The sequence below is a fragment of the Leucopleurus acutus genome, assembly GCF_964270905.1.
Source record: "Leucopleurus acutus genome assembly, chromosome: 1".
NCBI classification, from domain to species: Eukaryota; Metazoa; Chordata; class Mammalia; order Artiodactyla; family Delphinidae; genus Leucopleurus; species Leucopleurus acutus.
In genome coordinates this window covers 46,680,362-46,694,616 of record NC_139142.1, presented here as the reverse complement: position 1 = coordinate 46,694,616, position 14,255 = coordinate 46,680,362, and positions in this window count along the sequence as shown.

The following is a 14,255-nucleotide window of genomic DNA, read 5'->3' as shown; positions in this document are numbered from 1 at the left end:
ATCAAAAGTAGGTCTTTTGAGTCTTAGGCTGACCTCATTCCTTCTCTACTATAGTGCTGAGAGGAAAATAATAAATAGCTCCATTTGCATGTGTGACACTTTAAAGGTCAGGGCAGCATTTTAGTGGTAATTGCTGTCATAATTTTTCTTTTTAAAAATTAATGTAAATTAGGGTATTGCTAAGCTTTCATCTCCTAGTAAAAATGAAAGAGTAGCTATGGTTTAAATATAGTAAGATGTAGAGAAATTTCATAATATAATATTTCAAGTTTAAACATGGAACACATATTTTTAAAAAATTTTTTTAGGAGGGAGATGCCCCAGATTGTCTTATCCGAGAAGTGCCTCAGGATTTCCTTTGTTTTTGGTTTTTTCTATTACATTTGATAATAAAGTTTATCAAGGGATGCAAAGCTGGACTGGCAAATAATTGTAGTCACAATCACCTTAATTGTGCTCTTCCTCAAGAGAGAGGGTTTCCTCTCTGAGGGTGGTGTGGGTAGACAATGACAGGCTGGGTTGTATGCTGCTGAAAGCACTGTTCTGTGCTGGAAGAATGAGCAACAGATCCAGAATGTTGGTTGTTTGACTGAGTATGGATTTTGGCTAAACCCAAAGCTTGAGAAAAATTTTAGTCATGGTCCTGTTGTTCAGTAGAAAACAGATGGGAAGAAGACTGTCACCATTTATACTTGGGATACAGTGCAGCATAGATGCAGACCTGGAGAACAATTGTTCAAAGGTTATAAAACCAAGGAACTAGAACATAGTCAATTCAATTCAACCAGTGTTTATCAGGTGCCTCCTCTGGGTCAGGCACAGGGCTGGAACCTAGGACAGTAGCAGAAACTAAGTGAAATATAGCCTCTGCAGCCACGGAACTATAGGACAGGAGAATTACTGATATTAAATGTGTGATTGATTACAAGAATGATAAATGTCATAAATAAGAAAGGACAGGGGGGACTTCCCTGGCTGTCCAGTGGTAAAGAACCCACCTTCCAATGCAGGGGACTCAGGTTCAATCCCTGGTCGGGGAACTAAGATCCCACATGCTGCAGGGCAACTAAGACCACGAGCCACAACTACTGAGCTCGTGTGCCTCAAAGAGAGAGCCCACGTGCCATAAATCTACAGAGCCCATGGGCCCTGGAGCCCATGCGCCACAACTAGAGAGAAGCCCACACACTGCAACAAAAGATTCTGCATGCCTCAACGAAGATCCTGTGTGCCACAGCTAAGACCTGATGCAGCCAAAAAAAAAAAAAAAAACGAAAGGACAGGGGACTATAGGAATGAGTACGACTAAGGGGATTTAATCTAGTCTAAAGTTTGAGGGAAGACTTTCATCTTTTAATCTTTAAAAAATTCTTAAAGACAAGAGCAGAAAGATTTAGGAAAACCAAGGTGTGATGGCTAATTTTATGTGTCAACTTGACAGGGCCGTGAGGTGCCCAGATATTTGGTCAAACGTTATTCTGGGTGTGTCTGCGGGGTGAGATTAACATTCTAGATGAGATTAACATGAGACTGAGTAAAGCAGATTGCCCTCCCTAATGTGGGTGGCCCTCAACCAATCAGTTAATGAATTTAAATGATGTGTTTTAAATGTCTTTGTATCCTAGAGCTATTTTTTCTCATGTAATTAGGTCATGCCTTAGAATTAATATGATTTATCAGAAATATGAAGTTACTGAATATTAAGCTAATAATTTATTAAAAATTTAAAATGGTTACTGAAGTTTGACAACATTGATTTCATATTGCCACTCAGTTGGCAGAAGAATCTATCAACATATACATATCTATATATAACCATATATATGCAGAAAAATCTATCAGCTATATATAACCAGAGTTATATCAATAACTGGATGCTGTAGAAAGGATGAATCTTGCAGATAAGTAAACAGTTATCCAGGAAGAGTGTGAGTTACCAGCCATTCAGTAAACAGTAGTAAATATGATGTCATAGTATTGGGAATAATGAATACTGGTGAAAACAAAAGAAATAGAAAATGTGGCATTTTTCCACATAGAGCTTACAATCTAATCCTGAACCAGATCAAGTACCTTGACTACAACCACTAAAGGACCTTTAGAATAGTACAAATTTCAGCTGTGCAAACTGAAACTCACATGGGAAGGGATGTGAGGCAAGAGTGCACAGAGTTAGGGGGGGTTAATTCACTCAAGACATTTTTATTAAGAATAAATCAGGCTGAGGCATTCCTGTCAGCCCTGGGGATTCAGCAGTGAACAAGAGACACAGTCCCTCCTGGAGTTTAGGCTTACGACACAACTATGAGCTAGTAAACAAAAGTCATCCCCCAAATTAGTCAGTGATGCTTGTGATAAGTCTCTGGGTGCTAAGAAGTCTGGGTGCTGTGAACGTGTATGAAGAAGGTTAGGAAAGGCTTCTTAGAAGAGGTGACGTTTCAGCTCTGACAGAAAGAAAGAGTAGGAATTGACCTGATTGAGAGAGAAATGGGAGAGACTTGTTACCCACAGAGGGAAGACCCCCATGTGGAAAAGAGATCAACACCGTTGGAGAATTGAAAGGTTAGTATGTGTGGTGCACAGTGAGCTAGAGGGAGAGCGAAACAACATATGCTAGATGATGTGGGCCTTGAAGGATTCTAGAAATATGGGAAGGCCACAACAGGCTTCAAGCAAAAGGATCACATGATCAGAAGTTCATTTTTAAAAGATGGGTCTACCATGTGGAGAATGGATTGTAGGAGAGGAAGAAAGGAAACAAGATCAGCAGTTCAAATTGTTACAGTTGTGCGGGCATCAGGTAATAGTGGATAAGCCTGGGGTGTTAGTGGTGAACGTGGAGAGAAGAGGAAGGATAAATACATTTGCTGCCAAGGTGAAATCAATGGAGTGATTACATGCAGGGAGATATGGAAAGGGAGGAACGAAAGTGGCTCCAGAGTTTTGGCCTGAGTATCTGGGAAGGCGGTAGCGTCATTTACTAATCTGTGGAAAAGGATAGAGGGGTTCGTTTTGAGAACAAGGTATGAATTAAACCGAGGATACCTCTTGAAGGAGTTGAGAAGTGAGAAAGCACTCCATAAACAGCGGAAGGAAATGGTATTGAAGGGCATGAAGGCAGAAAGAAGGCCATCAATACGTGTGTCTGCCTGCAGAGGAGTGACAACAGAGGAGGAATCGACTGAAATGGAGAAAAGTGGAAGACCATCTCAAAAGAAAGTCAAATATGCTTGAATTCAGCCTGTTGTACCTAAGAAGAGATGGTACTGAAGACCACTGCTTAAAGGTTAGGTTAAAGATTTTCCTAATGCCTTGCTCAGGATGACCCTTTCCTAATTTGACACCCTGAGGACATCCAACAGTGACAAAAAATAAATAGAGCAAAATGCCACTCTGGGATATTCAGTCCTATCCATATATTGGAAGGGGGAAAGGGGTTGTAAATAGTGAGGAGAAGGACTCCAGATATGAGAAATCCTCTAGGAGTTGGTTTGAAAATAAGAACAACAACAGTAATAGCAATGTATACAAGTACCATTCATTGTGGTTTTAATACGTGCTCACCAAGCACTCACCATGTTCTATCTCATTTAAAGCACTCACCATGTTCTATCTCATTTAATTTGTGCAATCACTTTATGAGGCAGGCATATTTTAAATCTCCACTTGCAGTTAGAAAATAGAGTTCAGAAACATAGTTAGCTTCCCAAGCACCAAGCAACTAAGAAGTGGTGGAGGCAATATACAGGTTCAGATTTGATAAACTCTAAAATTCTTGTGCTTTACAGCTAATTACTCCAAATCATTTCTGGCCTCCAGAAACATCAGGGGGCCCATGCATTGTATCCATTCTAGGAAGAATCTGGAGATGGCTCTGAGCGACCCATCTATACCAACCTAGTAGATCCGTCTGGGGTCCCACTGTAGTGGAAATAGCTGCTTAGGGATAAAGGATACATGAGAGGACTGGACATAAGAATAGGGAAGGAATCGAAGCCTCGCCATTCCTTCCCTGCCCCCCCGCCACCCCAAGTACTGCCACAATATCTGTAATAAACCTCGATGCGTTGATCACTGCCTTGGGTTTCATTCTCTGAATCTCTAGGGTAAGAAAGACTCTGTTCCGACAGCCCTCCTCCACCATCCCATATGCCTTCCGAGGAGTGGTAGCACTGGTAGAATGCCAGTGTACATGGGCTTCCCCACACACTACCCAGCCCTTTGTGAGGCGGGGGGAGTTCGAAGAGGATAAGGGTGAGGACTGCGGAGGGACTTGTAGCTTAAACAGCCAGGAGACAACGGCGTCCATGGAGGGTTGTGACTAGAAGCTAGAAAGTACAGAACTTAAACTATACTCCACTGGCCACAGGTAATAAATGACCTCCACTTGTTTCTCTTGTATGGAAATCCAGCTGATGGCGTATATCACAGGAATGTCAAGAATGACTGTTTTGTAGCCTCAGCAATTTCATTGTTAAAAGCCATGCACCAAAGTAGAGGATGGTAATTATGGGAGAGAAGGTGGGTTTTACTAAGACTAACTCAATCTAACATTGGGTCTTAACAAATCTTGAGTTTCAAACCCATTCCACTCATTGGGAGTCCAAGTTTTCATGTCTTTGGAACACTCAGCTTCCTGCCACTATGGAAAAAGGACTTTAAAAGACTTACAAGGCTTCATAGACTTCAAATAAATCTTATGAAACAACATGTTCACGTGTTAAGTGTAAATGAGTCAGAAACATAAGGATTAAATTTCCCTTAAAATACACAGGGGTTTGAAAATGAAGGGAAAAATGCTAAGGGCAAAACGTGTTTTGGATTTTGGCAAACCCAAAACATTTGAAAAAAATTGGTTTGATGTTTGATGAACCCTAAATACAGCAGAGTTTGCTCATCTCTCGTAATGAAGACCAATAGACAATTTTTTGTGTGAGAACACAGAATCCCATCGGAGTGGCCTCTGGACTCCTCACTACTGTATAACTTGACTGATTTTCATTTCACTAATTCACAAACTTCTTTACTCAAACGATGGTTGGTGGTCTCTCCCACACGAGTTCTCAGCAAAGACATAATAAGAGAATGCTGGAGAAGACGTCTGGGATTACTAAGACTTCATTAGTCTTATAAAATGCACTTCAGGGCATAACCACTGTACAATAAAACATTAACATAAATCATTAAAATGGAACCATGCCTTGTCAAGATAAACAAGAGGAGTGCGTTTTATGTGGCATTGTCCTTATTTCTTTAAATTGGTTCGTTCACTTGCTAATTTGCAAAACTGAACAATCAGACATTCTGTGGTATGAATTAAAGCAGTGGGATTACTCCATTCATAGATTTCCCATCAATACCCCTGATTTCTATCAAAGTTTCTAAAGTTGTAAAGCTGGGAACAGTCTGGTGGATGCTTTAAGGCCGTGGCAGTACTATTTTTCCTCCTGAAGTGTTTCTGGGGGCTGTGAGAGATCAGAATTGGAAATGTCATTTTTGCCCCTTCGAAATCTGAGAACTTTGATGGGCAAACAGTGGCTCCCCCGTTCAAACTGTTCTCTCTGTTGTTATTTGTGTTGGCTTTTGATTGAAATTGAAATTTCTTTATCCTTATACTGCTCTGCTAGTCAGATTTGTGTGACTTTTAAAAGACTCTTTCATAATGTGTATCAGGAAATGTTTCAAAGACAGGTTCTATAAAAATAGCAACAAGAGGCACCATGGATTGAGCAAGTGCTACGTGCCAGCCCTGTGCTAAGCTCATTGCATACCCTACACTGTAGGAAGTTCTATGACGGAAGTGCGATCATCTCCATTCTGCAGGTGAAGAATTGGAGGTTCAGTGAATTAAGTCATGGTGGCAGAGTGGCTATTTCAACCATCCATTTATTTAACAAACACTTATTAAACAATTGATTTGTGTCAGGCGTTATTCTAGGTGTTGGGGATATAATGATGAATAAGACATCTCCTGCCCTCACAGAGTTTATATTCTAGATGGAAGACCTTTCTTTCCTGGGAGCCTGTTCTTGACTGCTCTACACTTTCTAGGTGGTTTTTAGGTGGAGAGGGACAGGAATAAAAACTTTATATTGATTTTTTGGGGATTTGGCTCATATGAGAGTGTTTAGTTACAGGAACAAGGCTGTTCATGGGATATTGTTCTCTGGATAGAAAAAAGTTGCCAAAGAAGGAAAGAAAAATTCTTATGAAGAAGTTACCCTTCTCCATTTTGCAAATTAGGTTACTCTAAATTTAAAACTGTTTCTAAATACATTGACATGGACTTGGACCTTGAGTTTTTAAGAACTGATTTTAAGAACTGTAGGCCTGGAGGATGTTCTCTCCTGCCTTACGTGTCCAGTTGAAAAAGAACTTTGCTTTATATCTGTTAGCAAGTACTTGCTGGCATCCTTGTGACTTTCTTAACTGACTGATTTGAAATTTTAGTGATTTGAGGGTAAATTGTCAGTGAAAAAAATTTTAACCCAGAAAGCTTTGGACTGAATACCTCAGCTGCATTTTTAAAACTTTTTAGGGTTTAAGAATTTGGGGATGGAAAAGGACCTAGACCAACCCTCTCACTTTATAGAAACTGGGAAACTGAGGATAGAGATTTGAAATACACATAGCCCTCATGAGGGCAGGCCTGGACTAAATCTCCTATGAAAGAAGCAATACAAATTTTTCTTAGACTAAGTTTTACTGATTACTCACATGTTCTCTGTGGGTAAGGGTAAGGAGTTACCCTTACACTTAAGATTGAGATAATATTATCTAGAAACTCCATTCCCTCTTTGTGGAGAGTAGAGCACCTTTCCCAAGCTTTCTGCAAATTTCCAAGGGCTCACATTCCCATGCGCACCTCTGGTTCCAAGTTCCCATGTTAGCTCTGTTTGTGGTTGGTCACGTCATTCCTCACATTATATTCCTATTCCACGGTGTGTTGACCTACACTTGGGACTCTGAGCTTTTACAATTCCACCTCTTACACACGAAGAAAGACCCAAACAAACAAACAAAACAAACTATATGAAGTCTTTATGTATTTATCAGACTTCACTGAGGTTTTGGTAAGATGGAGAGGATTTAATATTGCAACATCTTAACATGGAATATTGGACATTCTTAATCTTAAAATTATCCTTGTCCCTTTCAACAAGTAAGGCTCAGTCTCGAGCCATGTTGCCCCAAAAGCTCTTTCTTTCTCTTCCTTCTCCTATTTCCTTTTCTATCTCCTTCCTCTTGGAACAAAAGCCAAGTTCTTCTATGGTCTCTATTATTTTTTAATTGAGATACAATTCACGTGCCATGAAATTGACCAAAGTGAAAAATTAATTTGTTTTTAGCATATTCACTAAGTTGTGCAACAATCACCAATACCTAATTCCAGAATAGGTTAATAACCCCAAAAGGAAACCCCATATCCATTAACGATTCTCATTTCTCCAACCCCCCCAGCCCCTCGCAAACATTAATCTACTTTCTGTCTTTATGGATTATCTATTCTGGACATTTCATATAAACGGAATCATACAATATATAGTGTCTGGCTTCTTTCACTTAGCATAGAGTTTTTAGGTGTCATCCATGTTGTAGTATGTATCAGTATTTCTTTCCTTTCTGTGATTAGCTAAAATTTCATTGTATGGCTATACCTCATTTGTTTATCCATTCACTAGTTGATGAATGGATATTTTTAATACTATAGCCATCCTAGTACATGTGCAGTGATACCTCTTTGTGGTTTTGATTTCCATTTCCCTAGTGGCTAATGATGTAGACTATCTTTTCATGTGCTTATTGATATTTGTATATCTTCTTTGAAGAAATGTCTATTCAAATCTTTCATCCATTAAAAAAATTGAGTAATTTGTCTTTTTAAAATTTTCAAGTTGTAGTGTTCTTATATATTCTGAATGTTAGCCCCTTATCAGAAATGTGATTTGCAAACATTTTTTTTTCCATTTTATGGGTTGGCATTTCACCTTCTTGATAGTGTCCTTCGAAACCCCCAAGTTATTGATGTTGTTGAAGTCCAATGTATCTATTTTTAATTTGGTTGCTTTGCTTTTAATGTCATATCTAAGAAACTATTGCCTACTCCAAGCTTACAAGGATATACACCTGAGAGGACCTGAGAGGGGTCCTCAGCCAATAGTTAGCAAGAAAATGGGGACTTCAGTCCTAAAACCAGAAGGAAATAAATTCTTCCAACAACCAGTGAGCTTGGAGAGGACCCTGAACCAGCCCTGCCACCCACCCCTCTCCAAGAGAACTGAGCCTTCAGCTGACACTTAGCTTTCTGCCCAGTGGACCTGACCTAAAGAACTATGAGATAATAAATGTGAGCCGTTTTAAGCTGTTAAATTTGTGGCAATTTGCTACCCAGCAATAGAAATTCAACGAACCATGTTACAAGAACTTATTTGTGGCCTTCTCTGTGACTCATGGTGAGCCATTCTTGTGAACAAAGTATTATCAATATCAGTAAGTCTGTATGCATAGTATACGTTATGTAAATCTTATGAGTTGTATTTTCAGAAATAACACATTTGGAAACAAAATAAGTCCCTAAATTAGCGATTTTGACGTATGATTCTGTGTAGTGCTGATAATCTTGCTAGGATACCCAAATGTTAGGTTTTTCTAGCATTATCCAATAATTTTTTCTGGCACATTTTCCAGGTTCTGATTATTCAGTATAGCATATAGGTCTTTATAAATATGTACTACTAAAATACTAAAAAATTAATAATAATAAAATAAAATAAAAACCACTACTAAAATACTTTTCCTTGGTAAATACTACTAAAATAAAGAATAACTTATGATTTCAGGAATTCACAAGGATTTCTGGGAATTCTGATTTCTTGTTTCCTAAAGCTTAATATCTGTTGGGAATTTGGAAACATTGTTTAGTGTTGCTATAAGGATTGAATAAACTAATGAATATGAAGGGCTTAGGCCAGGGCCTGGATGCAGAAAGTGCTGATACACGGTACTCATGCTTAAGACGCTCTGGTCTTAGACATAAATAACAGGAATATCAAATTGACTATTAGGGCATTTATGGATTTAACTGACTGCATTTTAATCTGAATTTACACAGCACAGATGAGAGGAGAGTAAGGGAATTTAAAGCAACTGGTTAAGAAGAAATCGAAAGGGATTTGTCTTAAAGGTGGTTCAGCACCCTGAAGATTTTTTTGCCTCATGGGGTAGTTTGATGCATTAAAGAATTTATTGAAAGGAATCATCATGATGTATAGTAAAGCCACTTGATGGAACTTAAAGAAAGATGAGACAATAAGAAAGCAAATGATAACCTTCCCCCCGAAACCCATGTCTATCTTCTTATAAGAGAGTGAACTGAGTTTGAACAGTTTGATCTGATTTGATTTGCTTGTTAGTAACAGAAAAATACTTTGCAGTACCTAACAAGCAACACGATCTTTATAACTTAACCACAGAAGCCATATCTACTCTTCCTCTACTTGCGAGGAGGAGGGGATTGGGCTGCAGTTCAGATGGAGGGAATAGAACAAAGAGATAAAATGGATTGAGCTTCAGGGTCTTAATGTCCTCCATTTCCACTAGAATATCCTCTCTTCTATCCATCCAGCCATGTTATCCTCTCAAATCTACCTAAATATTCAACTTTCCCTGGAAAAAGTATCCTGACTGACCTCATCATTCTTTTCCATTTTCACTTAGCCTTCAGGGACTTTGCCCCTCGTTTGTGTCTTTCCATCTTCAAGACCTTCTGTGTTCTTTGGTCTGTGGGAGCTATTTCCCCCCATTAGATTATGGGGTCCTGTGACAGAACAAGTCTTTTGTGTGTTTGTTTTTAATTTTCAATTTATAGTGTTCCACACAGGTGTTATTTAATTGGAGGGCATCTATTCACTACAAATGTGTCCCAAATAAGTGTTAATGGTACATGGTGAGAATGTCAATTTAACAAGTAAGGAATGCTTTTTTTTCCAGTTAAGTCAAGATTCTCACTCGGTATGAGGCTCCCACTTTTCTGTGCAATTTCAAGTAGGATATTTTTCCTCTACAGTCATTAAATCTTTGCTGTTCTCAGACTCCCAAGCCCTCCCATCACCCATTATATTCCTAATACAAATGAGAGCTTGACGAGAACATAAATTGACAGATTGGAGATATTTCAACACATGGCAACCCTTGTTTTTAGAAATAACATAGTTGTCATATTTCATTGGACAAGTGATGGGATTCAAGAATCCCCCAAAAGATTTCTTTTACAACTAAGTCTATTTTGGTAATTTTGGAGTTTTCTAGCTTGTGCTGAATGAATTTGATGGAGTTTCACCACCTTAGGAGTTTGGGGTTCTAGGAGCTGATTATGCCGTCTTTGCCACTCTTGGGTCCCAAGTGTGGGACACATAGGGTACATTTTAGCAGGTGTCGGCAAACCCCACACATGTGGTTTCTTTCCCCTACCCTTTACACAAACAAAAAGTATTTCCATTCGTATTAATTCAGTCTTGAACTTATTTTAGAAGCAGCTGGGAAAAGCCACATTTATCTTTGTCGTTATGCAACCGGCTGAAAATTAAGGAAATCATGTGGTTAGATGATTGCTGAAAAGACCCAGCTCATTAGAGATGGGCAAACCTTGAAAGGATTGACTAGGTTCTGAGAGGGCTCCTGAAGTTTGGCTACTTCTCTGAACGGTAATCAAATTAATAACCTGTACACAGTGGAACAGGATGTCTCGGATGGTTATTGCCCCATGAGGTTATCATCCTTTCCCATATAATTTTCTTTCCCAGTAAGGGTTCCGTCATGGGAGAGTTCAGACTAATAGCATTATGCTGTGACTTCTGCCGGTCTCTTTCCGCACCCGACCCTGCATTTCCTTTCTCATAAATGGTTGGCCCATTGTCTGAGCAACAGCAGAAAATTCAGAACAAGAAAAAGCCCACAGGATGCAAACCTTTATTGCAATTTTGTGGGGATGATGTCGAGGCTGACGATGACTGCTACTCTAGAGAAAACCTTCTAGGTGACTTTTAGAACAAAGCATTAGACATGGTCTCCAATGAGAGGATTTTCTAGGCTTACGGCTGGTGATAACTTCAAAGTGAGGTCTGTGCACAGAGGGAGGCATTGAGAACATTAGAGACCAAAGTGTTATATGACCTCAAATGTTTCTCTTGCTTGCTTTCTCTCTCTCTTTTTCTTCTGCGCCTGACAAATAGCCTCTGGAAGGCTCATTCCATTAAGGAAGTTTGAGAACCAATGAATTTTCCTATTACTAAAACACCATCTTTCAACATGACTTACAAGCCATGTCTTTCACTAGAGTAAAATGAGTCCAGAGTGGGAAGTAGCCAGCATGTGACAGAGCCCACCAAGCAAGACTGCTAGACTTGCCCTTCATCGTCCAGATCTCTCTGAGCTGTCACTGTCATGTAAAACTGCAGATACTTTCACACTTTCATAAGTGCCAGTATCACAAATCAAGTAGACTTTCTTTTAGATGTAAGTGTCTTTTGGTTTGCTAGTAGGCATTATTTCTAATGTATTTGCTCGAATCTTCAGATGTGTAGCCATTTGGGGCCATGAAACTTCACATCTAATTACTTTGAAATTCGGTACCCTTTTATACTCGAAAAACAACAATGAAAACATTGTCCAATTCTATTCACAATGAAAATATCCCTCAGTAATTTGATTTGCAGGAAATGAAAAGTATTATCAACAGAATATGCTTTTCAAAAATTTATAATCCTTTAAATAGGCAAATCCTTTCTCCGGGATTAGTAGCGTGGTTTGTGTCCTAGGGGCCAAATCCTATTCTCTGATTCAATCTTCAGATCCTTTCTAACAGTGCCTATTTTGATTTCAGACCCAGTTTTGCTTAAGAATCTGAGGACAGAATTTGGTCCTGTGTTTAGAGGTCCTTAATAAGGATTTCTTTAAAAATGGAGTTTATCTAAAACATAGCCTTTAGTTCCAAAAGCTAAATTCTGATGTCTCAATGAATATAACAGATGTGCTTAATTTCTAGGTCATCTTTGGCTTTCTCCCTGTCTAGCTAAACTTACACTTCTCTGATCTGGAGGAACAATCTAGAAGGTTGATGCTGAGCTCCAAAAATTACTGGTGACTCTGAGTGTTTCCTTAATCCCAAATATTGACCCCGAATATGTGTGTAATTGATCTCCCTACTGTATTTTTAGTGTTCTAGGGACTTGTCCTTTTTGAACACAATGTATATGTAAAGGTATATTGTACATATGTATCTTCATAGAGGTCAGATGCTCTCTGTAACGAGGAGTGTAACTGGTGTTCCGCACCTCTAGGAAAGATGAAAATAAGTTCTCTTAATGATGATACAGAGATATGAAGACAGTAAAAATCCTAAGTTGACTTTTTGAATCACTGAACAGTGTTCACATTACAAGGAGCACAGTTTTAGTAAATGTGTTCTATGTTAATTATTTGACAAATGATTATCTGTGTCTGGTATAAAGCAGAAGATTTGTTTAATCAGGATACATCATTCCCAACCTAGAGGAGCTAACAGAATTTGCTGTACCCGTCTCACAAACTTTTGTCTGAGAAAAAAAACACATATATTCAAAAGTTCTCAGAAATGTAATATGTGCTACAGTAATTCAAGAAACCAGAGAGCAGAGAGGTAGTAAGAGAATCAGCAAAACATGGCTATATTATGAATACCTAATAGAAGAGAATCTTAAAAAGAAAATCAAGAGATTACAGTACAGTTAACCATAGTGTATATGCAATATGCGTAATAAAAACATTTTTGAATGGGTATTGTGAGCCCAGAACAGCAAAAATATGTATAGGAATTGTGTTGATTGATTCTCAGAACGACCCTATGAAGTATGATCATTGTACACCTAAAGCAAAGGAAACTTAGTTAACATGGAAAAACTTGTCCAAGATCACGCAACTGAGTGACCCAGGCTGTATTTGAACTCATTTGTGTCAAACTCCAATCCCCATGATCCTAACTATGCTATGTTCTTCTTTCATCCCTCTCACCTCACCCCCGCTCAGTCCTTGTCTCCCAGTAACGTGCTCTGTACATCCCCCCTCTCTGCTCTGTCGTCAGTTCTAACCATCTCCTAGTGCACAAATCCAACAATCATTTCTTGGCCTCAGTCCTTGAATTCTCCGTTACTTGCCTGAAAGGTAATGAAGATAATGCATGGGCTTGATACAGCATTTGCAAAATGATGGTAATAATATAGAAACTGCTTCAGACATAACGTTGTTATTAAGGCAAAAGAGGTTCAGGGTCGAGGTTAGGAGCTCATGCTGTGTGACCTTGGATAAGTTATTCACACAGCTATGGCTCATCCTCTTCAGCTGTAAAGCATCAATGATAAGAGCACTTGCCTCATTGGAGTGTTGGAACACTTTGCTAGGGCAATGCCTCTAAAACCGTTAGCACTGTTCTTGGCTTGTAACTACCATTCAATAATCATTATTCTACGACAGTGCATATTGTTAGGATTATTATGTAAAAATATGCTGTGTAAACTCTTCTCTCTCCTTGCAATTCTCTCTCTCTTTGATCTCTGTAAAATGACCTTCTTTTGTTTTGCTGCCTCTCTGATGATTCTCTCTTATCTTCTAGCTTCTCTTCTTTCTGCCCCTGTGCACATTTTTTTCAAGACTTGATTCTTGGCCCTTTTTCTTTGCCACCTCCAGGATCTCACACTCCCCAGATACCCATCTGATAATAATGCCCTGTCTTTCCCCGTTGTGCCCACCAAGCCAACACGTCACTACGTCCTCACTACACCCTGGAATTCCGCCATCTGCACCTGTTCCCCACCTCTGTCTTTACTTCCTCGTTTCCAGCCTGGGTTGGCTGGCCAAATCCTTTCATGTGAAAATCTCTCCTCTACAGACTTGGCTCTTCCAAGTCTGTGATCTCCATATGCCTTATCTTTAACCATTCCAGAAGGTGGGTCATTACTGGAGGTTGTGCTTGGATTCCCCACAAATCCCTGCTGTTGCATCTCAGTCGGGTGTCCAGGGTTAATTGGATATCCTCTTATTCATGTCTAGTTAATGCCACATCATATTCCCCATAGTAGCATTTCTAAATTTTTCCATTTTCCTGAAGTCTCCAAAGAAACTTCTACACCCTCATTCCTATTTCTTTACCGCGAAAATCAAGGACATCTGACCTGAGCTCCCTCACATTCACTTTTTTCCACCTCACAATTGCTCTGCCAGTG